General features: G+C 46.6%; 1 long non-coding RNA gene across 1 annotated transcript; it reads left to right on the top strand.

Annotated features, from left to right (window-relative positions):
- Positions 1-2750: 2750 nt before the first annotated feature.
- LOC121676184 lies at positions 2751-22455 on the top strand. The gene is made up of 2 exons (XR_006020385.1): positions 2751-3067; positions 18315-22455. It is a non-coding gene; the product is annotated as an uncharacterized LOC121676184 (long non-coding RNA).
- Positions 22456-27515: the final 5060 nt, after the last annotated feature.

Genomic DNA, 27515 nt, shown 5'->3' on the forward strand with positions numbered 1-27515 from the left:
GCCACCTGCAGGGACAACTTCCACTGGACCAGGCTGCTCCAAATTCCATCCAGCCTGGCCTTGGACACTTCCATGGTGTAACAGAGGTTAGCTGGAGTATCCACACCTGCTGAGGAGAGTGCACATGGAGGCAGAGCCTCCAAATGCAAGGTTTTGAGAAACAACAGTTCCATGCAGATTATGCAAAGAAAACCACCCCATAATTATATGGAAGGACACCACAGCACTATGGAATCATCCTGTGCATTTCTGTGGGCACGTGTTTGTTACTTTATTGGCTGTCAGGTACCCACACAGAATAAAGATAAACAGCATTAAACCCTCCAGGTGCACGGTGTCAGTAAATACATCACTTACAGGCAGTTAATCTGCATTTGCCATTGGGTGGTTGACATTGCAGATCGTGTGTGATATGCACAGATAAATGGCAATTAAGCATCAATACCTTCAGATCCCGGAGCTGGCCGGCTCCCTTCCCCAGCAGGGCCCGAAAGGAAAGCTTTGCCATTATCTCTGTCCTGCACTGTGTGCATATCCATATCCAGCACCACTTAGGAACCACTCCAACAAGTGATCATCTTAACAGGGTCAGCACCTTTCCTCCCCAGGACCCCGTAACAAACTTAGCATCAGCTCCTAACTAATTGAATTGGAGCATGATCAACAGTCTAATTGAAGACTGTCTCGCTTTCATTTCAAGCTCATAGGATTGCCCAATTTGCTTTCTGAGCTTCTGCTCAGAGTTAAGAAGAAGGCAAAGAATAAAAAAAAAAAAGAAAAGAAAAGAAGAAGGAAGAAAAAAAAAAAAAAAACCAGAAGGGAAAAGGCAGCTTTACTTAACAGTTGCTATTTTGGTATCAAAAGGAGTCTGCATTGTTGATTAGAGTGAGAGATCATTATCCCTCTTAGGAGCCCGATGAAGGTCGTTGTGTTAACCTTCAAATCACTCGGTAACTGGAGGATGCTTTTTTCTCCTGCTGAGCCACACTGGGAGGGAAGAAAAAAAAAGCAACTCAAAGGACAAGTCCAGCTCTGCTTCTGCGGACTGGAAAAGCAGAGTGACAGGGTGGGATTAGCTTGGGATCTTGTGTATTGTTCATGTGTCATTAGAGGAGAGAGGCAGGATGGAGGGAGAGGGAAATAAACAGATTTAAATGTTTCAGCTGTCATGGTGCTGTCCTGACTGGACAGCAGCAGGAAGGCACCCTGAGTAACTCTACAGACAGCTAAAACCCAGCTCATTAAACACTAATGTATGGGGAAGAGTTTCTATATTTACTCCAGTAGTAATTATTGTTATTTTATGCCCAACAAACTGCCCATGACAAGATAAATCAGGTCAATGCACAGGGAGATTCCTGTCTGCTGCACCCTGAATGGTGCTGTTGCTCCTTATTTTCAGTTTTTATCCTGTTTCCTTCTTTTGTTCCTGTCCTGGCACAGCAGCTCCCGGGTTTACAGTGCAGGGTTATTGGTGTTCCAGGCAGCTGGTTAAGAGCTGGACAGAGCTGCCTCTCCAGACACAGAGGGCATGATGATCTTCCCACTGATGTGTTTCTTTGACATGGAAGCCATGACCCTGATGATCCTCAGGTCCCCAGGAAAGGCATTACAAACCAGAAGGGTCCCTTGGTCATGGATCCTGTGGTCAGCAGAGGTGATTCCCGCTATGGAAGAGAGGCTCTGGCTTTCACACTGCACATTCTGGTCTGGAAAAGTTGTTAAAGCAGCCAGTCTTGGCAGAAAGGATCAAAATCCAGGAAAAACAGAGAAGAAACCCCATGCCCAGTGCTTTACAAATGGCCTCTCCATCTGTAGCTTCTCTCCACCCCAGACTTTCCGTGGCTTCTTTGGCTTCCCGACCCCACCTGCAGTGCTGTGCCCAGCTCTGGAGAACCCAAAATAAAAGGGATGTGGATGTCTTAGAACAGGTCCAGAGGAAGACATGGAAGTGCTCCCAGGGCTGGAGCCCCTCTGCTCTGGAGCCAGGCTGGGAGAGCTGGGGGTACTCACCTGGAGAGGAGAAGGCTCCAGGGAGAGCTGAGAGCCCCTTGCAGGGCCTAAAGGGGCTCCAGGAGAGCTGCAAAGGGACTGGGGACAAGGCCTGGAGGGACAGGAGCCAGGGAATGGCTTCCCAGTGCCAGAGGGCAGGGATGGATGGGATATTGGGAATTGGGAATTGCTGGCTGGGAGGGTGGGCAGGGGCTGGAATGGAATTCCCAGAGCAGCTGTGGCTGCCCCTGGATCCCTGGCAGTGTCCAAGGGCAGGCTGGACATTGGGGCTTGGAGCAGCCTGGGATAGTGGAAGGTGTCCCTGCCCATGGCAGAGGGGTTGGAACTGGATGATCTTCAGACCTTGCACCCTTTTTGTGTCTCACACTCAGGCCGTGCTTCTCTCTCCCTCCTGACCCATTGTCACTTATTTCCCATGCAGATTCCCCCATGGAAGCCCCTGTGATCCATCCTGTCCCCTGTGATGATGGTGCCTCTCCCCATTTGCTGTTAGGAATGACCTATTTCTGTGCAAGGCTTTGCAAGACATTGGATCCACTTGTTGCCACCCGCTTCCCTTCCCTGTGGTGCTGGTGCCCTTGCATGGCTAATCCTCCTCAGATAACTTCTATTCTAAATCAGCCATGTGTCAATTTAGCATTCACCTTTTGTTGAATCTTAAATCCTTTTAATCCCTGTCCTTGCTTCTCCATGTTAAACAAATAAAGCTCATATTTCCTCCTGTCTCCCTGCCTGCTCCTTGTGCCTGGTGGGGAGCAGGCTCCGAGGTGACATCTCCCAGGCAAGGCACACAGATGCAAATCACCGGGACAGGGAATGTGTGCAGCAGAGTCACCTTAGCCTGGCGCCAAGGTGAAAAAAATCCCTGCAAAGAAGGAGAAGAGGCTGCTCCTGTCCCTGCCCTCACCTCCTGTGACCACCTGAGGCATTTCAGTGTGAGAGAGTCTTTTCAGGGACAACTCTACTGCCGCTCCAGCAGACGTCTGAAATGAGGGGAAAAATTCAAGTACGTCCTGCAAGGTTTGAACAAAAGCAGCTCCATTTCCATTTGTAGGTGAGTTCCTGTTGTAGTGCTAGATTTAGCTTAGCAGGCTGTAGCGAGCGCAGTGGGGCTGCTTAGGGCAGTGTGACCCGGTTGCATCCCGGAGTCCATTTTGGGCAGCCCCGCGGTTTTTGCTCCGGCAGTCAGCAGCGTTACAACGCAGTGGTGATGAAGGAGGTGAGGAGGGTCTCCCATGAGGGTGTGAGAGGACTTTAATCACATCTTGTCCCCGCAATCCCCAGAAGCAGAGAGACCTCGTGGTCCGGGTGCAGGGTGGTTTTGTAGGGGCTCGGGGGCGGTACCTGGGCGGGGTTGGGGTACAGGAACCAATAGGGAGGGCCTGAGGGAGTGGCCAGGGCTAGTGGCGAGGAAAAGTGGGGGAACAAGAATGTGAAGTAGGAAAGGCAATGGGTGAACAGATTGCCACAAGTTCCCCTTTCCTCTGTGCACAATTTCTCTCCCTGTGGTACTCCTGATCTGCAGGCTGTGGGATGCTACCACACCAAAGAGGAGTTTATCCAAGTTTGGCCTTGGTTTTTATTTTAATACAAGACATCTTCCCCAGACAGCAGTGCAGACAGGGATAAATGCAGGGAATTACATTTGCTCGCCTCTGGGATGGACAGGAAAAGCTCATCCACAGGTGGATGAGAAAGGCTCTGGTTCACCTGCTCCATCACTGCTGTTTTCTTGGCCACAGCACCTAAACATGGCAAACATGTCATTGTTACATATATGATGCATAAACATGATTAAAACGACGTTTCTGACGTGCTCAGTAATTCGCACTTTGCCATCATAACCCCACATGAGCAAAAATTCTCCTTTCTGATGTTGCTGGGCACTCTGTCCCTGCGCAAATCCACTGCTGGTCTATTTGTCAGCCAAGGGTTTCAATCTAAATTCTCCTTCATGCTCATGCTCAATAAAACTCAAAGATTTTTGGAAGAGCCCTGAGATGAGAAGGATTAAATGAGGAAAATTGTATTAAGTGATCCAAAGGAAATGAATGGGCACAATTCCTTCACCATGGGTGCCTGAGATCCATGTGGGGAATACAACATACATGTTCACTGGCTCCTGATTCTTGGAATTACAAGGGTAGGGCTGTCTCCAGTCAGGGGTTGGTGCTGGTGCTTGGACATTCTGGTTATCCATCAAAGGATTCCAGCAGAGGAGCACTGAAATAGAAAAAAATAAAAATTAAAAAAAAATTAAAAGAATAAAATCAGGTCAAATATAAAAAGTGAAACGAAATGAAATTAAATTAAATAAACAGAATCTTTTTATAGGTGACTGAACACAGCTCCACAGAAAGAATCAGCCTTTCCCATCAGATGTTGCATGTGGAGAGGGATTATCTTATTTAGACTGACAGAATATTGAACATCATGGGGTCCTGCTTTCTGACTCCAGATCTTCAGTGTTCCTGGGGCACAAATTAGAATTTGGGTGACGGGGTTTGCATAGCTGAAGAACGTTGATAGATTCACCTCTTGAAACACCTCAGTCTGTGACTGATAACCACGATCTCCACACCCCTCTTGTGGATATCTCCCACATGCCTCCAGCTCCTCCCCCAAAAGTAAGAAATCCCTGGAGAGACTGCTGCTCTGCATCCCAGTATTCCCATTGAACTCCATGGATGCGGGCCCTGGTGCCATTTCAGCCAACACCAAAGTGATTTAAAACTTGAACCAACAGCTAAACAGCAGGGGAGGAGGATTTACCTCCGCTGTGGGACACAAGTCTTCTCAAGACTGTGGAGAGGGACTAGGAGAACTTCATCCTCCCTCTGGAAAGGAGAATTGTAGGGCTAAAACCTAAAACTCTGATTTGGGGCTGGGCTGCCACTCTCCTCCCATCACTGCCCAACATCCGTCCCTCACCCCAGGGGCTTCCAGCAGCTTCTCACACTCACTCAGAGGAACAGGGGCTTTTCCAATTAGCCTGTCAGGAAGAGCAATGTATTATTTTCCAGCACCTGAGTAATTTAAAAGCCATCAGATTTCAGAGATCTGCCTGGCATGTTAAACTCTCAGTCGGTGCTGAGGAGCTGTGTGAGCCTGGTTTCATCCAAGATGCAGAAGCAGAGGGACCCAAGGTCAGAGGAAGATGTTGCATCTGTGGAAGAGGAGGACAAAAAAATGCACAACCAAGGTGCTAAAGCCTCTTTTAGGAATGTTGCTGTGTTATTATAAATCCATATCCATTCCGTCACTGGCAGAGCCCTAGTTTGGAGTGCCATGCCCTGATTCACAGTCAAGAGAATTCCCAAGTGCTGAATGGTGCCAGCTCTGGTGAGGGCTACACCCCTTTGATAACGCAGAGAAATCCGTCTCTTTTTTAAAAGTGATGAACCAAAGGGATGCTCTCCCATTTTTGACCACATCCCAGCACACTGAGAACCTGGCCTGGAAGTTTTGGGTGCATCCAAGGTGCTCATCACCACTCTTTTGCCCTGGTCATGTTGATGGAGATAAGCCCCTCATTCCAACAAATTGGTATTTCTTTTCTGGCATCTTTCCCTCCACATCCCAGGCCCTGGTATCAACCATTCCCTGGCTGATCACGTCCCAGCTAAGCACTTCAAGATGCAAACTCACACCTGAGCTCTGGTTTTAAAGCACATGTGGATGCCTGGGGACCTGAGGAGGGGTAAATGGGTTTCTTTGTAGGCTCCTCCTGTGCTCCTGGGGAGATGATGTGGTTTTCTTGCTTGTCTTCAATCACAGAACAAGAGCTAAGTGTTATTGATCTGGGACCTAGGGGGAATATTTCTGAGCAGCTCACCCTGGCATTAGTCCATCACTTAGCTGGTATTTATTATTCAGGGCTGGCAAGGGATTCCTGGCAGCGTGCCCTGGCCAGACAGCAAACTGGTGATGGAGGAGCTGAGTGAGTCAAGGGCAAATGAAGAGGGGAAAGAAGGGAAGAAAGAAATTGCAAACCAGGTTTTCCCTGCTCAAATTAACTTAGGTGGGTCCCAGAGCCTCTGTCTGCAAAGTTGCTCCTGTGTGCAGGAAAAACCCAAAGCAGGGTGTGCACACAGAGCTTGGCAGATGGTCAGTGCGAGATGATTTCTGGCTGAGAGAAGAGGTAAAAGTGCAGATAAACAGGACAAGAACAGGACAAGGTTTCACGCACCAAAAAATCATGAAGGGTGCATGTGAGGAGGCAAAGTGGCAGCTTTGCAGAGGAAAAAGGTGCTCCTCACAGCTGGAAGGTCCAAGAGGAAAAGTCATGGCAGTGTCTGTCAGTGAATGATGTCATTTGGGTTATTCCCAGCACTCCAGAGAGCTTTGTCTTGCCTAATGACGAATGGAAGGATGTAAAGCCATGTTGGTAGATCTGCCCAGTCCCCTCTGAAGGCTCCTGCCAAAACCATCCTTTATTCCATGATTTTACATGACCTGGTAGAGGAACTCCTCTTGAAAGCTCCCTGGAGCAGCAGCCCAGCAGATGCAGAGCAGATCTGGGAAATAGAACTGAGTCTGAAGCAGGACAGGAAGCTTTCATGACATCCCTGGTGTCCATGCCAATGGAAAAAATAGGGAAAACACAGCCTCAACAACCAATTCTGTGACAATTCCCTGTTTCTTTCTAATGCCAACCCAGTGTTGATGCAGGGGCTCATTCCCTGGTGATCTGGGAATAGAAGTTGCAAACTCCTAAGGACAGATTGGATGAAACAAAAACCATCTCTGATCTCAGCTCCAGGTCTGCTGTCCCCATGCCAGATTTGCAGGGCACTTTGCGCATCTCCTGGCTTTGAAGAGTGAATGTAAACCGGCAGCACATCCTCCAACTCAGAGCAGACTGAGTGAGGTTATCCTAACGGATTGTAAGAAGGGTCAGAGGATCTCCTGGGAGGAAGGGAATTAAGTCTCTGCTTAGCCTAACCCCAAACATTGCAGCAGGGCTATGGCAAACCAGTAACAGCTCAAGCTCTCTGTGAGGTTGCAGGAAAATCTATAAAAATCAGCTTCTGGACAGACAGCAGGCTGGGCACAGCCACTGAGGAGTTAAGCACATGGCACCTCCTTTTCATAGGCAGTAAACTCTTGTGTCTTCCCAGGCAATAACTCTGCCAGTTTAAGAGTTCTTGTAACCTTTGCACTAAGATAACATTGGCAGAAAAAGGGGGGAAAAATCCCTCAGGCTTGGTCAGATTAAAGAGCCCTGTCTGCTGAGGTGCAGTGAATTCTCCTGTTATTGATCCCTGGGGTCATCCTTGAGACAGTGAACTAATGGACCAGCACATTTCCTTGGACTTCCTTTAACTAAAAATTGCATTAAGTTCAAGTGGGACATTAATAATGATGATGATGGTAATAATAACAATAATGATAATAATAATAAATAATAATAATAATAATAATAATAATAGCAGCAGCACACCATTCCATCTCAGACAAGTATCTGCAAGGTTAATCCAGCTCTCACTGATTTTACAAGAACCACCAGGCACTGAGTTTTTTTCACATCTTCAGTCTTTGTGCTCCCTCCTTCTGAATGTTCCAGTCCTCCCCCAAAATGTCCATAGCAAGATCTGGGCAAAAAATTTCCCTGTTTGGCTTCCACCTTGGAAATAGTGTTTGATTTCTTCAGATCAGTGGTCTGATAGCCGAAGCCTGAACCCAGGCTCGTTACAAATGTTGATCTGAAAATGGCCTGTAAGAATCTCCAACTGCTGCTAAACCAAAACAAAACCAGGTGAACAGATGAAAAACAACACCAGCAAGGTCCCCTAAGCTCATACTCTGCCAGGGGAAGGTTCCAGCAGCAGCAGATGTGGCTGCTTTTCTCTTCATGGCATCAGCTCTCCCTGATCCTTCACATCAGTTATTTGTATACAGGTGTAGAGCAGAGGCTGGAAAAGTGGGGGAGAAGTGGTGGATGCCTGTTCCCATGAGCTGCAAAGGTGTCTTTTCCCAGGAATTGTGCAGTGCTGCCATGTTTCACACCCTCAGTGCTGCCTCTCACAAAGCAAGGACCATGGAAATGAAGCGATCAGCGCGGCTTGATAATTACGGTGGCAGCTCGTGTGTGCTCAGTAGGTTTGGGCTGAAAGGAGGTATATTTTAATTATTAGCATCCAATTAAATAATGAATAAGTTCCATTATTGAAGGGGGATTTTGTGTCTCTCAGGGACCCTCCAAAGAGTTAATTAGAGAGCCTGCACACCTGTAGACATGATGTGTGTGTGCCTTCACCCCCTCCAGTGCTGCTACAGATCCCAAGCATGCAGATATTTTCCACTCTGTGAGCCTGAAACTGGATTTTTCCATGTTCTTTAAACTGTAAAGTGTCCATCCATCTTCAACAGCAGGAATCTTGGCACAAACTGCCAAACAAAAAAGCTGACCCGTGCTGCTTTGGCTGAGGAACTGATTCATTTCAGTCAAGTATGTGCATGTCTGTCTCTGCTAGCCTGGAGCCAAAGCAGTCTCCAGAGTATGGGCACATCCTGGTGGTGATAAGAGCATGTCCAGAGTGAGCTATTCCCTGGCTGGACATGGCTCCTGCTGCTGAGCCTAATCTCAGAAGCCTTCCTGTGAGTTAGATTCCCACCAGGCCATTCCTGAGCTTTTCAACAGCAACGAGAATGGGTCTGGCTTTATTTAGGAATTGAGCACAGCCCTGCCCTTTCATTGTTGGCATTTTCCTGGTTTTTGACTGATACCGAATAGCCCAGGCCTGGACATTGAATAGGGAGGTATTCCAGGGGTAGCACAGGTGGGGAACATGTTATCAGGGATAAGAGAGATCAATCCTGGCAGAGCAAACCAGGCCATACCAGCAGCAAGAAGGGCAGAGCCTGGACATTGCATCTGCTGGAATAGGTGTGGCTATTAATTATAAATTAATATTATAAGATTAAGATTATAAATAAGGTTGCAGAGGTGCAGAATGAGCCAAACAGAGGCACTGGGCTGTGACCCATCAACATTTAACGGTGGTTCAATACCCAGTATCAGAGGGAAGAAAAGCAATTTGAGGTGTCACTGGACAACAGCACAATCCTCTCATGCAGTGGGGGGCGCCCCCCCCCGCCGGAGGAGGAGGAGGAGGAGGAGGAGGAGGATGTGACTCCAGCTGGAATCAATCCACACGTGGCATCCATCAGGCTGCTGGGAAAGCAGGCTCCAAATGGAGTGCTTGTCATTAGGACAAGATGCATGGAAGAGACAGAGATGGGGAAATAGTCCATGGGGGGCTGTTTGTGAGGCAGCCCCATCAGGCAAATAGGATTATTGGGAATGATGAGATAATTCACCAGGAAGTCGTGTCACGTTTAACTGACCCTCCCAGACAAGGGAATGCTGGGGAAGAGGGGAGTGAGAGCTCCCAGCTGGGCCCTGGCCTTCATTCAGAGCCCAGCACAGCTTGTGCACTGGGAAACTGGGTGAACTGGGAGTGGTGATTGCAATCCTTCAGAGCGAAATTATCTCTTTTCTCTTGAGAGGACCCCTAACTTTTGCAAGCAACATTTCACACTGAAACTGAATTTACCTCCAACAGAGAATTGTCTGTGTTTTTAAGCCTTCTGTCATGCCACAGCCCATCTGTAATGCATTCATCCTCAGAGAAAAATCCATCCCAAGGGAACCAACACAAAACACAGCCAAGTTCCACAGGCAGCACTGGGAGGAAAAGGATCTAAATCCAAATCTCTGCCTGCCACGGTCACTACGTGACCAGGCAGCCTCTCCAATACTCGGGAACCCTCCCATGGAGACAAGGCAGCAAAATCTGCCCTCTTCAAACCACCTGCAGAAAAGTCATGCTTGTAGCTAGGCTGGCCTAAAATAAGAGTCACTCCAGCTTTTTCACTAGTGTGTAAAGGACTTATATTCCAAATCCTTTAAAACTCTGACAACACTTGGATAAATCTCCTGCTCTCCTCTCCATGAATGTATTGGCAAATAGAAAGGGCCCTTTGACCGTGGTTCTTTGAAAAGGAATATACTTTTTTTTAGAGAAAACAAAGCTAAAAACGTTTGGAACAATGGAGTTACCTCTTTAATTCCCAACATTTTTAGGGCAGTTCTCATTAGACGGATGCACAAGTAGAAATGACAAAGCAGCCATCTCTCCATTCACTCCAGCAGAACCCAGGACATGGTGGGTTTTTTTTAATGAAAGCCCTTTCAAATGCTTGGGGATGTCTGCAGAGAGATGATAATAATTAGATTCATAACACATTAATGATGGCTGTGGCAGTGTGGCTTGTCTGGAGCAGGGAAATGAAGTGACACCCAAGCCTGTGGAACTGCAGCCATTCTGTTCCCAGCCTTGCCCCTCCTTAGGGAAACCTGCCACAGATAAAAAGCTGATGGACAGAGGCAGCTGACATGAACCAAACCACCCTCACCTCGAAAAGAACTGCCAGAATTTGTCAGAATTCGAGCAATCTGGTCTAGTGGAAGGTGTCCATGGCAAGGGGTTGGAACTGGGTGATCTTTAAGGTCACTTCCAACTCAAACCATCCTTTGATTCTATGAAAATTAAGCAAACTCACAGTTTTCTCTGTATTTTGCAGCTTTCTTGGCCCTTCATTGTATCAGGTCCTGTACAGGAACCACGGTTTGTGCCCCATAATAAAAAAAAAATATGTAAAAACTTGCACAACCCAAACTTCCAAGCCCATCTCTTCCCCAGAATCTCATTCAAAGGGAGAAATCTCATGCTGAGTTTATTTTTCTTCTCCACCAGACAAGTTGTTCTAGGAGGAGACACTGTCTTTCAGAAGAAGAAAACAAATTGATCCCATTTAAAATTCTTCTTCATCCATGACCAGCCCAATTTAAAATGCTATCAATCTGTGTGGTGGCTTCCCCAGTGGAAAAGGTGCAAACCAAAGGCTTGGTGCTTTTATTTTGGCTTGTGTTGGATTTCTTCACTTGTGTTGTGTTTTGATGTGTTTTTAATAACACACAGACACAACTGCATCTTCTGGGTGAAGGCAGCTCACCAGCTGCCACTGTTTATTGATTTGTTTATCTTCATTTACCTTTTCAGGACAAAAATAGGGAGCACAGTTTGTGTCCTTGCTGTGGCTGGAGTCACAGCAGCAGGGATTCCAGGCATGTGTGTCTTGATGGAGAGGAAGACCTTGAAGAACAGGAGAGCGACAGCTTTTGGACACCTGGCAGCCAAATTATTTCAACTGCAAAAGTGCAGCTGGAATAGGAATTGCTGCTGAGAAGTGGGAAGTCACCTCATTGCAAAGTGGGGTGGGTCTGACCTTCTCCCTGGTCCTTCAGAGGGGTGACAGCTCTGCCTCTGATCTACAGGTGCAGAGTGGGGAAGGTCCAGTGCAGATGAGAACACTCAGTGTGCATCGTTTTTAGGATGCTGTGGACAAAAAGGCTGTTGGCTTTTAATGCAAACCTGAGAAAAATTGCCCTAAGGAGGAGAAGTGAGGTTTTTTAGACTTCAGGAGCTGTAATGGGATAGTGACTCATAAATCACTTCAGAGGAGGGACTAAACTTGGGGAATGGTGACTCTGATGTGGCCTGTACTTGTATTTACCTCTTCTGGCCATGACTGGTGACATGATAGACATGATCCTGGGGGGAAAAGTTCATCAGTCGGAGCACTTGGCCATTCCTGTGTTGTTCTGGAGGGTTCAAATTACCTGATAAGAGCCACCTCTGACTCACCTCACTGATCCAGGCACCTAAATTCGGCATCTACTTACAAGTATCTCCCTGTGAGTCAAATGTCTTTGTCATCTGAGATGCCCAGAAATGTCCCATTTACCTTCAGCCTTTGTTTCTGAGGGGCTCAGGTCACCAGTGGATCCAGTGTCATGTCTGCTGGTTCCGTGGGGATGAGCTGAGTACCACAGGGAGTCTCAAATGGCAGAGTGATTATCCCTAAGGAAACCCAGCACAGCCAGTGGAGTCTGGGCTCTCCTTGATAAATTAGGGAGCACTCCAGCACCAACTGGAGTCAGGGAACCTGAGTTATTCTAGTGAGGATCTTACCAAGACTTTCTTTGCCCTGTCCCTGGACAAAAATCCAGCATCAGGTGGACTTCTCAGAGGCCTTGCAATATCTGGGGAGCAGGATTGAGACAGAGAATATGCTGCTCAAAACTGATCAGAACTTCACATGGCCGGGGTCAGACTTTGGTGTGAATTGTTGAAGGGAAATTAGATTGTAAAGGGAAAACAAGAATCTGTGTGTTTATGACAAGTCTGAGGAAACCACTCTGTAAATTTTGTTGACTTGTACACCCTCCCCTGTGTTGGGGAAGATGGAACAGGAAAACCTTGGAAATATGATTGCCTGACAAAAGATTTTGGGAATATGAAAACTACAGGCAACATCGAAATGAAAGCCACTTTTGAAATACCAGGTCTTAGTTACTGAACAACTAGGAAACAATGGTATGGCCACTGAAGTAATCCCCTCTTGATGAAACAATACCCTCTGCTTGCAAACAGGTCCAAGGGTCAGAGCAGACCCTACTAGCTCAGCAGAAGGGGTCCAAAGAGTAGTTTTTAGAAGTTAAGATGTAACACTCTATGGTAATATAAGGACTCTTATAGGCTGTATGTAAATGCTATAGGATTTGTATCTTGTATTAGATTGGTTAGTGACAATTAGAATATTCAGTACAGAAGATGATTTATTGTATTGTAACCAGGACTTCAGACATTCTCACTTCTGATTCTGATTCTCACTTCTCTATTCCTCTCTTCCACTTCTACTCTTACTTCCACTCTTGCTCTTACACCCTCTCTCTCTCTCTCACCTGCTTACTCTCTTGGGCCTGCTCAGAGCTGAGTCTAGCAGCTCTGAGCAGTGCCCCAATACCCACGCCCTTTACAATAAACCGACTGTGTCCCAAGACCTGCTTATAGAGATCTCTCCATCTGTCTACGTCCGCCCGGTCCCGACCGAACCCGCCCGTAACCTACACCCTGACTCTTAACAATTTCTTCTTTGATTCTGAGCAGTTCCTGCTGCTGGCAAAGGGAAGGTGGTGTTCTGGACAGTTTAGAAGTGACTGGCAGTAAAGGACACAAGTCCACTTTTGCTCTGAGAGAACTTTTGCAGTATGAGTTCTACCCCTTACAAGCCACTTGTGATTCCTCATTGGGATTGGTGCATCCCAGGTGTCCCAAACCCAAGAGTCTCCATGGGTTTCTCATGTCACTTTACCCTCCAGACTGAGTGCCAGGAGAGCCCCAGTGCAACCCTTGAAGCTGGAAAACCTGAGGGCTGAAGTGCCTAACTCCCAGCTGACCTTTCTGCTGGCTCCAGCCATGAGCTTCTCTTGGAACTGCACCAAGAGGTCTCTGCTGGAGGGAGAAACCCCTTGGAAAGCAAGAGGAAATCTGTCAATAATGGGAAACCTCAGCCATTTAGCATCAATCATAATGATCGATTCTTCCAGGGAGGAGGGGAAGGGGAGGGAGCAGTAGGCTCGGGGACCTGGGACACACCACATGTCCCTGGGACCGTGGCTGTTCCCGCACTTTAACACGGCTGGAGCAGAGCGAGGAGCCATTAATTGACTTTTAGCTCTAACTGTAATCCTGATGTCCCTTGGATGTCAATTAACCGCCAGTAATAGGTGGCTAATTGCATAAGATGGCCTTTCAAATGAGATGTAAGACACAGACCCAACCACCGTGGTCATTAAGGGTCCTTCTGCACATTGCACGGGGGCAGGGGATGCAGAGGGCACTTTTCTCTGGCTCTTTTCCGGTGGCTTTCTTTACATCCTGTGTCTGCACTGGATCATCTTTTACCAAGGCTATACCTTCGTTATAGCTCTTATCTTGTGCTTTTATCCATCCAGGGGGGTACAGAGTTGTTTTATGGCAGTTATATTTAAAGGTCAAGGCAGAAGTACCTCGCAGGTGCACGTTATGGGGTCTCACACAAACACTGTCTTTCAATACAGGACAGACTGAGAAGCCCATCTCACAGCTCCTCCCCTGAGCTGGAAAGTCAATGAAATCAACTTTTGTGGAGACAAATTTCTCATGCTTGGGTGTCCCAAGGTCTAAACAAGTCCAGGTGTCCATCTCCTCACACAGGGAGAGCAAGGACAGGTTAGAACACCAGCAGAGAGAGAGAGAAGGTAAATCCTGACCCGGTAAATCTGGGGGATTGTTGGTAGGAACTGTGGTTGGAGAAGGATATCAGGGTTTGAGTTTCTGTCCTCCCACACCCCTGGCAAGTGCAAACCACAGACTGGACATTCAGCAGCACCGTTCACCCCTGAAATGATGCTTTTGTACGAGTTGCCAGAAATATTTTCCTTCAAAAATGTCAATATTTTCCCTTTTTATTTTAATCTGTATGTTCCACCAAATCCTCTGAAAGTCAACCAATCCAGTTTTTGTCACTAGAGCTTCTATGCCCAAGCAGAGCATAAAATTTTCCCTTTTGCTGCTGCTGTAACTGGAAAGGGATGGAACTTTCCTTCCCAGAAGCAGGCAAATTCCAGAGGTAGGGACTAAACTGTGCTAAGCCCTGCAGAAAGCGAGAGGTGCCGTCATTGCACAGCTGGATTCCTGTGGCTCTGACATGCAAGTCTGATGCAGTCACTGGAAGTTGCAGCTCACAGAATCATCCAGCTGCATCAAGACCAGAGACAAACTCAAAAAACCCTCCAGACATTACATCTGCCACAGCAGACAGACTGAAACCCCATCATTGCAACGTTTAGTGTGATTTCCCAGTGCCAGAAAATCACCACAGAGCCAGGCTACAGCCACAACCGAGGTTTATGATTGCTTGGCATCCGACTCAGCTCACCTGACAATTGCATCAATCCAGAGTCTTGCACCTTCTGCTTCAGTGCCTCCTTGTGTTCTGACAGCAGGTTGGAGACAGCAGCACAGATCAGGACAGGTGACACCAACACTCAAGTGTGAGACTGATAAGAAAATCACTCAGGATGTCACTACAGGAAAAATGAGTCCTGTGTTTAAGGAGCACTTCCCCAGTGTGGAGGGTGCATTGCTCTGCAGAAAGGGAAAAGAGAAAATCAAACCTGTTTGCTGAGTGGAGATTATTGTCCAAGGAATTGCCATTCTCCACATTTAACCAAAATTTTGCACCTGCAGGCGACAGAGATCAGATGCAAAGTTGACACGGGGGGTGCAGGGTGGTCCCTGGTGCTCCAGCACAACACCCCAGGAGGAAATACCTTGTTGAAATTGGTATAACATGTCTCTCTCTCTAGAGACTGCACCCTCCAATAGTCGGGATTTGCATTTTCCTGGTGTTCCAAGAGTTCAAGGAGCAGGGATGGGTCTTTGCATCCAGGTTGTGTCCCTGTGGATTTACTATGAGCTGTGTTAGCACTGCTCTGTGCAGCAGGGAGAGACACTGCAGGAGGTGTATCAGGAGCTCCCAGTGATGCCTTAGGTTTTAACTTTTATATTTTTCAAATCCTGTACTTCTTGGAGTGTAACTCTGAAGTTCCTTGTAGCCTGTTAACTTCTCCTCTCTCATGCTAGGCAGACATAACAAAGCCTCCCTGGGCCTGCTCTCCAAGGACACCCAGACCGTCCTAGGCCCAAAAAGTATAAACCAAAGAGCCTCAAAGGGGGGGTAAGATGAGGGGAATTACATCATTGAACTGAAGCTTTAACTGGAGAATTAACCCTGATATGGAAATGAACCAAACCTATAAAAGAGTGAGGAACTCATGACCTGTTGCCCATCCTGGGTCCATTTTGGCAGTAGCCTCTGGCTCCCCAGGGTGTACCTTTGAAGGCCTTTCAAATAAATACCTACCTTTATTCCCTTATTCCTGTCTAGTCTCTGTGTCTAGGAGGCCTCTTAAGGCATCAACAGACAGCATTCACATCCCCCTGGCAGGCAGAAGCCTCATAATTTGGAGGTGTCCAGAGGAAAAAGAATTAGAAAAAATATCATTGTCAGGACAGTAAATAGGAGGCTGAATCGCATGGCTGGGTCACCCAGATATGCTTGCTAGACTGGCTTTAATGTGGGATAGAGAGACATCAAAGAATCATAGAATGGTTTGGGTTGGAGGGGATCTTGAAGACCCTCGGGTTCCCCCCTGCCAAGGCAGTGACACCCTCCATGAGACCAGGTTCCTGAAATATGGATCTGTATCGAAACTCACAGTGCCTATGGAGCTGGATCTCGCTTGCAGGATCTGTTTTCCCTCTGTTCAAATGCCTGAACACTCTGTTGGAATATATCCATGCCTGAGGAAACTCAGAGCCTGGACAGGTGAGCAGATAAAGGGGGGAAAGCTGGGAGCACAGAGGTTCATTGAGGGGAAACTGAGGTACCAGCAGAAACCAAGCAAATCTGCAAAGCTTTATGGGACATGATGTCACCTGAGATTCTCTTATGGGACTAATCTGTGACACGAGACCAGCTGGAAATCTCTGACTCTCTGCAGGGGCATTGGGGATGCTCTAGGAAAATTCAAACAGGAATCTGTGTTTGACAGCTGAACTGCACCCTCTGCACCTGCTGGTTTACAGGAGGCTGTGCAGAAGCAGCCAGATGGGCAGGAGCACTCAGCCCAAGATGAGGGTGATGTGCCCTCAGGGGATGTCACAGCTTTTCCCCACAGTTTGGTTTTCCATCGGCAAACACCAGTTCACAGGAGCCAAAAGTGCCCGTGACTCCAGAGGGCTTCCAATGAATGTGACATTAAAATGGTTTCTCAGGTCCTTGCTGGGCCAAGACAGCCTAGGTCACATCCCAGGTGAGTTCTGGGATGTCCAGGGTAGAAAATATCTCATTTCCCCTCTCTGGGGAGCACATCAAGGGCTCAGTGTTTTCACAATGCAGAAAAAAAAAATTGTTTTATGTTTGAATTATTTTATTGCATGGATGAATTCTTGATTTCTCTCTGCCTGATGTTTAAGTTCTTCCCTAGTACTGTGTTTGAAGCAACAGGTTTAATCTTTCATGGACCAGGGGAACAAGCTCCGTCAGAGCATTGGGAAGCTGAGGAGAAAAGTGGAAAACACCCCACATTTAGAAAGGGTTTGTGGAATCCCAGGCTGGGGGGGTACAATACAAGGTGAGGGTCTTTCCGAGGCTCCCTGAGCTGGACACAGTCCCTGGTTTAATCAGAGGATTGAATCCAGCAGCAGGGTGATGTTGATGTCCCTGTGTCCTGGCCTGCAATGAGCACAGGGACAACAAACCAGGCACTTGACCTGCTCCTTCCCTCTCCTGGCTGACCCCAGCACAGCCAGCCACACCAAACCACAGCTGTGAGACCAGGAAAGAAGCTCTGCCAGCTGTTTCCCCATCCCAGACCTCACCTGAGCTGCTTTCAAAGCGTCCTTGCCATGAAGGGCTGGCTTTGCTTTCAGGCACTCGGAGATGGAGCCACTTTCAGCATTCAAAGTGACATCCCCAGCATGACCCAGACAGAGAGGCAGACGGGGAGGGCAGCAGAGGTCAGGGAGGGCACGGTGCCTTGTGCCTCTGAGACCTCTGAAGCCTCTCTACCCAAAGAGCAGGGCCAGCCACAGCTGCAGATGAAACCAGAGTGGGAGTTTGCACAGAGACTTGAGTCCTGCTTTAAACACTTCTGAAGTTTCTCCCTAAACAAGGATTAAAACAATAAAAATAACAACGCAGAAAGAAAGTGTCTGTGTGTAGGAACTGCGACAAGAAGCACGAAAAATAAAGGAGGAGAGAGCAAAAGTTCCCCTGTTCAGCTGCCTGAGCTGGCATTAGTGCTTTGGGGGGCTTGGAATATCTGCTTTGCACACATAGAAACACACAGCCCTATAAGCAGTGATAGCATTTTGTAATTAAAGGTGCCCCACAGCAAGGCTGTGCTCAACAGAATAATACCATAATCTTTACAAATGCCTCTGCTTCCTTGAAAAGATGCAGCTAAGTCAAAGACGGAGACATAGGGAAGAAAAAAAAATAATAGCACCAAAGGCACTCAGGATGCAATAAAACAGAGGATTAGATCTACATTACTTTCATTACATTATATTGTATTTTTATTATTAGGTCCACAGTTATCATTTAATCTTATAGCTGCTGTGTCTGATAGAGTGGAACAAAAACAAATGGAATTCATCCCCCACACACACACCAAGGAATTGGAGATTAAGGAAAGATTAACATCACGTGTAAATGAATGAAAAATGTAAATGGGAGAAGAAAAAGGGAAGAAAAGGAGGGCTGCTGGGGCTGGGGAGTGCGGGGAAGCCACCCTGGTGTGAGGCTGACTCTCCTTTATCTCTGCCCACTTTATATGGCAGGAGGAAGAACTGGGGACCTCGGCCACTCCTGGGCATTTAGGACCTGAACTAAAGGAATGAATTCCGCTTGCACTGAGGAGCCATCCCCTTGTGGTGGAACCAGGCCCTACAGAGCAGGACTCAAGCACCAGGCAGATCTCAGCACCCTGATGCTGATACTGGTGATATGACAAAACCAGAGTTCACCTCTCTTCACCCTTACCTGGCTTACAGTGGGATTAATTTAAGTCTCCCTTTTACCTTGGGAGACTTAAATCTCCTTTTTCCCCACCTTTTCCCTCCTCAGGGCAGGAGCCAGTGGGGTCCTTCCAAGAGCAATGACCAGGCAGCAGTTCTGCTGCTCCATCCTCCTGCTCCCAGCATATGGGGCTCAGCAGAGACTAACCAACACTCACTCTCCTGCAGGATTAATTTCTGGAGGAGAGAAATGGCTGACACAATCCAGGTATTTCTTGGCGGCAATCCTATTTACCGAGAGCATTCACAAAGGATTTACAAACCTAAAGGGGGATTTAAAGGGAATTTGGGCACCTAACTCTGAAACAGCAAACCTGAAAATCCCCACTCATCCATCACCTGATCCCAGAGGTTCCTGAGCTACACAGGTACCATTTTTTTCCCTGTACTGGCATGTACAGAAGATCTTTGGTCATGGCAAAGCTGAGCAGCTCCTAACCAGAAATCCCCCTGCTCTTTAGTTTACCTACCCTGAACATCCCTTTATCTCTCAGCAGCTCCGAGACAGCCCGAGGCTCTCTGCAGCCACAGAGGCAAAGCTGCTGCTGGTTTATTTTAAAATGCAGCAGCTCCTTCTTGCCTCCATCTATAAAATAGCTTGGGAGAGTCTCTTGGGCTGTGGACGCCCAAATCTTGGTTTCTCCTCCACCTGAGTCTAACTCTTCTCTCCTGTTACAGCCACAGAGTATAAATGACGATGACTTTTTGAAGTGGAAGTTTATTCTCTATTTCCACAGCAATGAGGGGCAGCCTCCTGCCTCATCCTGAGTCCCCTAAAGCTGATGTTTGTGAGAGTTTAAGGTGTCATTTTGGGGCATGACAGAGGTGGACATAAATGTTGTCAGGCAAAAGTAGAACACAAGCCATGCCTTCGAGCATCACAGGAAAATTACCTGGGGACCAGGGAGGTGGGAGAAAGTGGTGGGAGGAGGGGGATGAATTTATCTTGGGGAGACCCATGAGGGAGGAGGAAGAAACCTCAGCTTAAGGTGTGAGGAGTAAACTACCCCATTTCTCTGTTTTGACTGCAGAAGGAGTTGAGAAAAATAAATATTTAATCCCTAGGTAATTGAACTGAGGAGCAAATGTCTTGTTCTCAGGTCGCACAGCCCAGTTGCTGGGTGGGCCATGGCTTTGGGCAGGGGATTCTGTTCCTTCCAGTTCCTGCACTATAGAACGTTTTAATTGCTGTTTTCACCTGACTTGAAATCAGGGTGATGATCATTCCTTATCTGTGCCTGCAAATGTCCCTCTCCCAGACCTGCTTGGTGCTGGCCACCGACCCTTTTCAGATTCATGGTGCAGCCAACTCCAGCTGTTCCTGCTGGAAGCACAACTTGATTGAGCTTTTTAATTTAATTGAGGTTTCTCTGCACAGTCTTTCTCTGTGGCCAAGGGGTTCCCCTCCACGCTTCCCACCTGAGGTTGTCTCCCAGCACGTTGAAATCCACACTTCCCAGAGCAATCTGAACTTCATCTGGAGCCACCTCAACAGCAAGATTGTATTTTCCCCTTCCATTAGTTGTGCAATGCTTTACATTACCCACACGTGTGTGGTGATTGTCGTGGGCATGGAGTTACAATCACCAAGGACAGAGCAAGGAAAATTAATTGTCAGATAAGTTAATGACACTGATATTCTTGCAGCTGAATTATTCTGGTGGGTTGTAAGATTATCACAGAAGATCCTAGATGTTCATACCAGGCACAAGTTTGTCCTTTCCTTGTGACTGATCATTTTTCCATTCAATAGAAAAAACCCAACCCTCAAGACTTGAGGCATCCAGTGAGGAAGCCAAAACCAATTCCAGGCAGTTTGTATGGCACATTTCATGAATAGCAGAAAGCTCTGAGTGACCAGACAGAGAGAGAAGCTTACAACTGGAAAATTGGTCACGTTTCCTACTTTGTGCTGTGATTATTTTCTGTCTTTCTGCCGTGCCCAAGGTTGCACACAGGATCAGAATCCCATCAGATCACACTCAGACACTTAGATGTGTTCACTATCGTGGCAAATATTTTCATCTAACATATAAAATACCTAGCAGGGAGCTAAAAGGGAAGGACAACACTCAGGCAAGGTGACACAGTTTCTTCAATTCCTCAGCAAGCTGAGAACCAGGAAACTTTAGAGCAGTCGGCCACTGCATGGGGTAAAGAAGGATGTGTGAAGTTTTAGCTCACTTGAAGTCCTCTAAAAGTTCAGTGAGGAGCTGGTCAAAACCCTTCAGAAATCAGCAAGAGCCTTTCGACAGGTTTCCATCCCCTGAAGGATTGTGCAGCAAAGACAAGACTGCAAGTTCCAACTACAGAGACTTGCAAATCACAGGGCATCAAAGTTTGGGAAGCCTCTGAACGTCCCTCCCTGCAGCAATTACTTCTCTGCCAGCTTTTGTGCTGGGGGGAGGTATCAGCCACCTGAAGTTCTGTTTGCAAACAGGTTTTTTCCAGGAGACAGGCAGGAATGTGAAAGCAGCAGCCCAGGAGTGGGCATTGCTTGCTGGTGAATGCAAATTCCTGCGGAGCAGGAGGATTCCTGCAGTGTTTCCCAGAGGTTGGAAGGAGCTGTGAGTCCTTACAGGTGTGGTGGGATGGGAAAGGGAGGGGTGAAAATACCCTTGAGGGCATGCAGGAGTGAGGAGTGAAAAACACCACCATGAGCATCACAAAGCTCCCAGGAAAGTTCTCAGGGTGGTGACCACTCTTCAGAACCCTCTCTCTGTGCTGAAGGGAATGGAATCTGTCAATCCTTGGATGCAGAGGGATGTTGGCAGGACCAGAGAAAAAGGGTAGATGCTGGAAAGCTTCCTTATAGAACAGTTTTATGTTATTATAACTACAGAGTCTCATCAGTGTGGATTATGAGTGTAACTTAATTAACTTTCACATTACAGTTAGATGGGCTAATAATAGGTGGTTTTTTTGGCGTTGGGTCCTCTCCCTTTCACACACAACAAAACTCTGTAACACCAGTACCATTTCAGACCATTTTTGAAGGAATATGGTGGCAAGTGACCCAAAAAAAAAACCCCAAAATTGAATTTTACAGTGCAGTTTTGGCACAGGGGAAAGAGAGAGCTGCAGCTGAAGGAGAGAAGAAGACCATGGAAGTCCCAGGGGATGTGAATATTTATTGGAGAAGAAATGCAGCAGCATGTGACCTAGGGAGAGCTGAAATTTTCAGTATTTTTTTTTTCAGAAAGGGGGAAAAAAAAGTGGAGGGGAAAAAAAATGCTAAAAAATCTAAAGGTGAAAGGTAACTTCTTCCAGGAGATATCAGTGGCAGTAACTGTCACTTTATTAAGGGAGTGAAGGAGTAGGAACAGCCAAATAGAAACAGGCTTGACAAAGTGGGCAACAAATGTGAGAAATAATGCTGCTTCCTTGGTAAACAGACTCAGTAGCAACGAAACAAATATTGGCTCTTGCTGAAAGAGTCCATCAAATCCATATCAGTAAACCTCAGTGTCACAGGGAAAAAAACAAGGCAGGAGGCCAAGATGGTTCTACCAGGAATGCTTTAAAAGCCTGAATATTTGGGCAAGGAAAAAAATATTACAGATAAAGTGGGAAGAAGGCTGCAAATGAAATGGAAAAATAAAGGTAAAGTGCAACTATGGAGGAATAAAACCAGGGAGTTAATATAGAGGGTTAATAAAAACGAGTTACATAGAAACTTTGCCCCACACATCTGTCTGATTTATACTGTGATATAAACTGATTTATACTGTGATATAAACTGATTTATACTCTGATATGCATCATATTTAACATGTAACCCACAGGTACCACAAGGAATGCTTGATAGCACAGGTTTCCCCTGGATCAGGGAAAGCAGGAGGTGTGGTGGACAACACCTGGAATCCCATCCTGAGGGACGTTCTGGCACCTTCATTGGAGTGAGGTCTGTGTGAAATCATGGTCCAGCAGGTAACTGGACACTGATAATGTTAAATGCCAGGCTCAATGAGAAAAGAGTTGGTTGGGTTTTGTGTATCAGAAGGTGATCTCACTTCTCGTGGGATCAGGCCTTATGTGGGATTCATCACTTCGATATTTCCTGATGACTTCCACAAGGATGTTGACACCTCAGAAAACACTCACGGGTTTAGGTTGGGGAGTAGGGAAAATTTCTTCACTGAAAGGGTGGTCAGGCATTGGAATGGGCTGTCCAGGGAAGTGGTGGAGTCACCATCCTTGGAAGTGTTGAAAAGATATGTGGATGTGGCATTTGGAAATGATGTGGTTTAGTGGTGCTGGGCTAATGGTTAGACTTGATGATTTTAAAGATGTTTTCCAACCTTAACAATCCTACGATTCTATCTACAAAAATAAATCTTTTCCCCTCAAAACGTTTTCCCATCTCACCAATCTGCCTCAGCACCCACACATTGAGATATTTTGACCTGCCACACTCCAAGAAGCAAGCCCAACTCTGTATGAGAGGGAGTAACAAGTACCAGGGGTCACATGAACATTCTGCCTGAGATTCTGTAACTGATGTCACCCATGATGTTATCAGGTGTAGGCTTCTATTTTTACAGCAGTTTAAGTTGCCACAGACATCAGTTTTCCCTGCTCTCATGTCCCAGAAGAGATCTCAAAGGGAAAAAGGGAGTGCGGAGAAGAGAGAGGTTTGGTATTACAATGTAAAAAGACGTGGTCCTGGTTTTTAGGTCATTTTGCCAAGAGGATGGATTTTTCTTGTCTCTAAGACCTGTTGGCAGGATTACAGAAGGCACAGAATTCCTGTCCTCTGGTTCCACCTGTCCTTTTTCCCCTCTTACAGCAGGAACTAATTCCAGCAGATCAATGCAATGCATCCTTTAACAAGTCAGCTTCTGGAAGCTGTGTTTGTTTGATTAATTTAATAAATTCCCGTTACAACTTTGAAATAAAAAACGACACCATGACTGCCCCATCACACCAAAGAAAGCAGCTCCCATCTCTGTGTTGACTTTCAAGAGGCTCAGTAGGAGTTTGGGACTGTGGTGTGGTGCCCCAGGGTGTCTCTCCTGGTTCTTCTTTGTCCTCTCCACACTTGTCATGAGTCCAGACAGGAGGATCATGGATGTGCCATCTAATACGTACATGGACATAGAGCAGCTTTGATGCTGAGGCTAAAGGAAACAAAACTAACGCAGGGTCCTTGCTTGGCTCCAATAGCTGGGTTTTTCTCTCTTAAATATCCCAAGGACTTTTGCTATTTTTACAGATAAAAAAGCAACTGAGCAACCTTCTTGACTTAGTCTGGGCCCACCACTGATTTACATGGTGAACACAGGCAATTTTGGAGGTGAAGATCTACCTGTCTCACTGAGGCAAGTCCAACCTGCCCACAAATGCCATCGATCCGTGAAGCAGGGACAGCAGACCTTCTTGCAATCCCACCACGAGACCTGGGATGGATGGCACCTGCTGGGACTGCTGTGGCTAACATTAGATGCTGGAAGGACATTGGGTTCCCAAGCAGGTCACTCTGGGATCATTCCAGCCTGTAAATCATCTCAAAAAGGAAAAAATCACATTTATATCCAACCTTGAGCTACTCCTGTACAACCATAGTCCATGAGGAACAGGAGTCACAGAGTTATGGAATCATGGACTGGTTTGGATCGAAGGAACCTTAAAGATCATCCAGTTCCACCCCCTGCCATGGGCAGGGACACCTTCCACTATCCCAGGCTGCTCAAAACCACATCCAACATGGCCTTGAACTTCCAGGGATGAGGAGTCCACAACATCTCTGGGCAACCTGTTCCAGTGCCTAACCACCTTTATAGTAAATATATTCTCCCTAATTTCTAATCTAAACCTACCCTCCTTCAGCTGAAATTACCTCAGAGTCATTTCTCCTCCTTGAGATGCTCCCAGCAAAGCAAACCCCCTTCACCCACAGTCCTGTCACCCTAAAGCAGACCCCGGCCCAAGAGAACCAGGATTTATGGTTGGCTCCACTGTCTCTGAAAGGATCCGCGGGCAACCAGCTCAGCTTTTGCTGGTTACACTTAATCATCCAAATCCCATCTGGAGTGACAGTGTGGTTCTGCTTCCCTCACAGTTTAAAAGGTCCCTGTAATCTCCAGGAATAGTTGTTGGCTTTTGCTGATAACCCAGTCATGTATTATTTTCTCCCAACACCAGTACAGTTTGTTTGGTTTCCCTCGTACAGGACTCTTTAATCTTTGTTTTGACCTTAAAAGACCTGCCAGTGTTAGTCCATGAAATCAGATTAACAACTTTCCCATCCTTTCACTCCGGCTTTATGAAAATAATTTCCCCATTGGTTCCGCTTTCCTCCTTCATCTCCGCAATTTCGCGTTTGTTGTTGTTGTTATTGGTTATTTCTCTTTCTCACCCCGGTCCCTGCAATTCCAGTTCCCTGCAGAGAAACTACAGATTGCAGTAATAATTAGTTGGTAGCATTATCTGCTTCTGTCCCTCTAATAGGTCTTGGAATAAAGCTGTCACCCAGCACTGACCGTCTCATGTAATCAGAATAATATAAAAATAACCTTGCCCAGCGCTGCCAGTGGTTTTCTTGCTTTGTTTCCTTAATTGTGTTTGTTAATCAGAAAACACAATTAATTTCCCTGTTTCTGCATCTGCGGGCTCTTTTTTTTTTTTTTTTTTCCCCTTCCAGGATGAGTTTAAGATTGTGATCCTATTTATTTGGCTATTTCCTACCACCTTCCTGCTAAAAAAACCATGATCGGTCCCGGAGGTGGGGAACTCCATGATTTTGTTTGAGTGGATTTGTTTGCTTGTTTTTACCAGTTTTTGCTAAGTTTTGCCAGCCATCCTGGTTTCATTCTGACTGTGATTTAAACCTATTTTGAAACCTGTGTGGGATTGCACCATTTTTAAAATTATCCCTTGGAATCTGTTCTCGGTCCATCACTCACATCTCCATGTGTCACCTGGAGCCTTGGTGTCCTCAGCTGCACCCCTGACCCTGACTGGTGCATGGTGACATCCCATGAGTTCTTCAAACCACACTCCTGCTGTGACCACTTGGGAGCCTTGGTCAGGATTTTCAAGCACGTGCTAATTCCAGTGGGAAGCAATTTGAGGAAATTTCGGGTCTTTTGAGTGCAAAATATATTCCTGTGAGGGCAAAATGGACTTCCTGTGGATGCTGGGTAATACAAGGTCTTGTGAGCATCAGCTCTTCCAGGAGAGGTTTCCTGAAAGCCAAACCAATGCTCAGAGTTGTGTCTGCTTGGCAGAAATTTGGATCAAGTGTTGGAAACACAGGAGCAAATCCTACTGTGAGCAAAGGAAGCGTCCCAGCCTCACTCCAGAAGAGCCATGGAGATGGTCCATGGCTCATTCCAGCAAAAAAAAGGAGCCAAAAATCCTCTGCTGAAAAACCATCATTGAGGGAACAGCTCAGAGGAACTGAGCAGCAGTTCCTCATCACATCCAGAGCGGTGGGACCGCATTCCACAGCTACCCACAAAGTCCTTGCTTAAAATTCACTCCAGCAGAGGTTGATGCTTGGAAAACAGCTGAATCCAGGGACATTCTGGGAGCAGGACTCTGGGAGTTTCTTACCTCAAAATAGCTGGGCTGCACAGCTCAGCTGCCAAATGTGAGGCGTATTCCAGGAAACCACTTCTGAACAATCCACTGAGTGAAACATCAGGAGGGATTGCTTCAAATTCAAAGTAGCTGCAGTCAACTGAGAGGGAAACTATTATTCCATGCCACAATTATCCACTTGGTTTCTGTTACAGCCCCCACCTGCTTTAAAAGTCAACATCCTCTGTCGTGGTGCTAAACCTGGTAGGAAAGAAAAAGGCCAGGGAGCAGAGAAAATGGATGGAAAAAGAAAATAGGAACAATTTGAACAGGGACAGGACATCTCTTGGGACAGTGTGTTGTGTGTAGGGCAGGGCAGCAGTGCTCCAGAATTATGCTTGAAAGCTGTCATAGACCACAGGATAAATTTCTGGAAGATATGAGTTGTTACTCTTGAGACAGCACATGAGGAAGTTTTCAGCAAAAGCTGTGCTCTTCCCAAAAAATGTGGGGTGATTGGATAGTCTGGGAAAGGCCACAAACGGGCCCAGAAAAATAAATCCTGCTGGGAAAGTCAGTGCTGCTCAGCAGAGAGGAGATAGGACTGAGGGGTGGTTTGGGAATGGTCAAAAAAGCCTTCATCATCAAAGGCAGCACTGCTCCCTGTGCCTGCTGGTGATGGGGATCTCCATGTAGGACACAATAATGAACTTAAATGACAAAGAGAGATGTGCAGGGCAGAAACTGGGATAATATTTAATGCTCAAGAAAATGCCTTTGACAGGTGTTGGGATCTCCTTGTTGAAGGTCAATGAAAGCATCCTGGTACAAAAACCAGGATAGGATGAGCTCTGTGCTCAGACAGAGGAATAGACAAAATGGAAAAGCTCTGCTTTTTTCAGTTGTCTTCAGGCTTTTACTGGCCCATAATATGGATCAGATGATGTGGCCTTCAACTTGTGGGAGTCACCAGTGAACAAGCACAAAGATTTCAGGAGTCACAACACAGTCCAAGAGTCCAAAAGGTTGGAGCCATTGAGCTGATGGGGCAGTAAAATCCAAATAGTGGATTTGTAAAGCTCCTGTCTCTTCCTGAGAATTCTTCAAGGCATTTCCTCAGAAATTTCTTTCTTTCCTCAGAAAGGCAACAGCCTTTCCCAGAATCCCTGCTTAACCCATGAGAGGGAAACCAAATCTGTAGTTCAGGATGATGCTTGCCTGTATCCAAATGTTGTCACCCTGTGTTAATTCTCCCAATTTCTCCTGGAAGCCATCCTAACTCACCTTCTCTGCTCATTATTTTCCAGCCTCGCAGTCTCAGGGCAAAGATAACATCCCGGAAATCAGCTTCAGGTTGTAATTACAATATATATTGGTTTATAAATTCGATTGTTTAGCAGGGTAGGCTGCAGCCAACATTCATGGGAAGAGGAGGAAAGG

The sequence above is a fragment of the Corvus kubaryi genome, unplaced genomic scaffold, assembly GCF_017639235.1.
Source record: "Corvus kubaryi isolate FWS band 111438036 unplaced genomic scaffold, C.kubaryi_AGA036_p1.0 135, whole genome shotgun sequence".
NCBI lineage: Eukaryota > Metazoa > Chordata > Aves > Passeriformes > Corvidae > Corvus > Corvus kubaryi.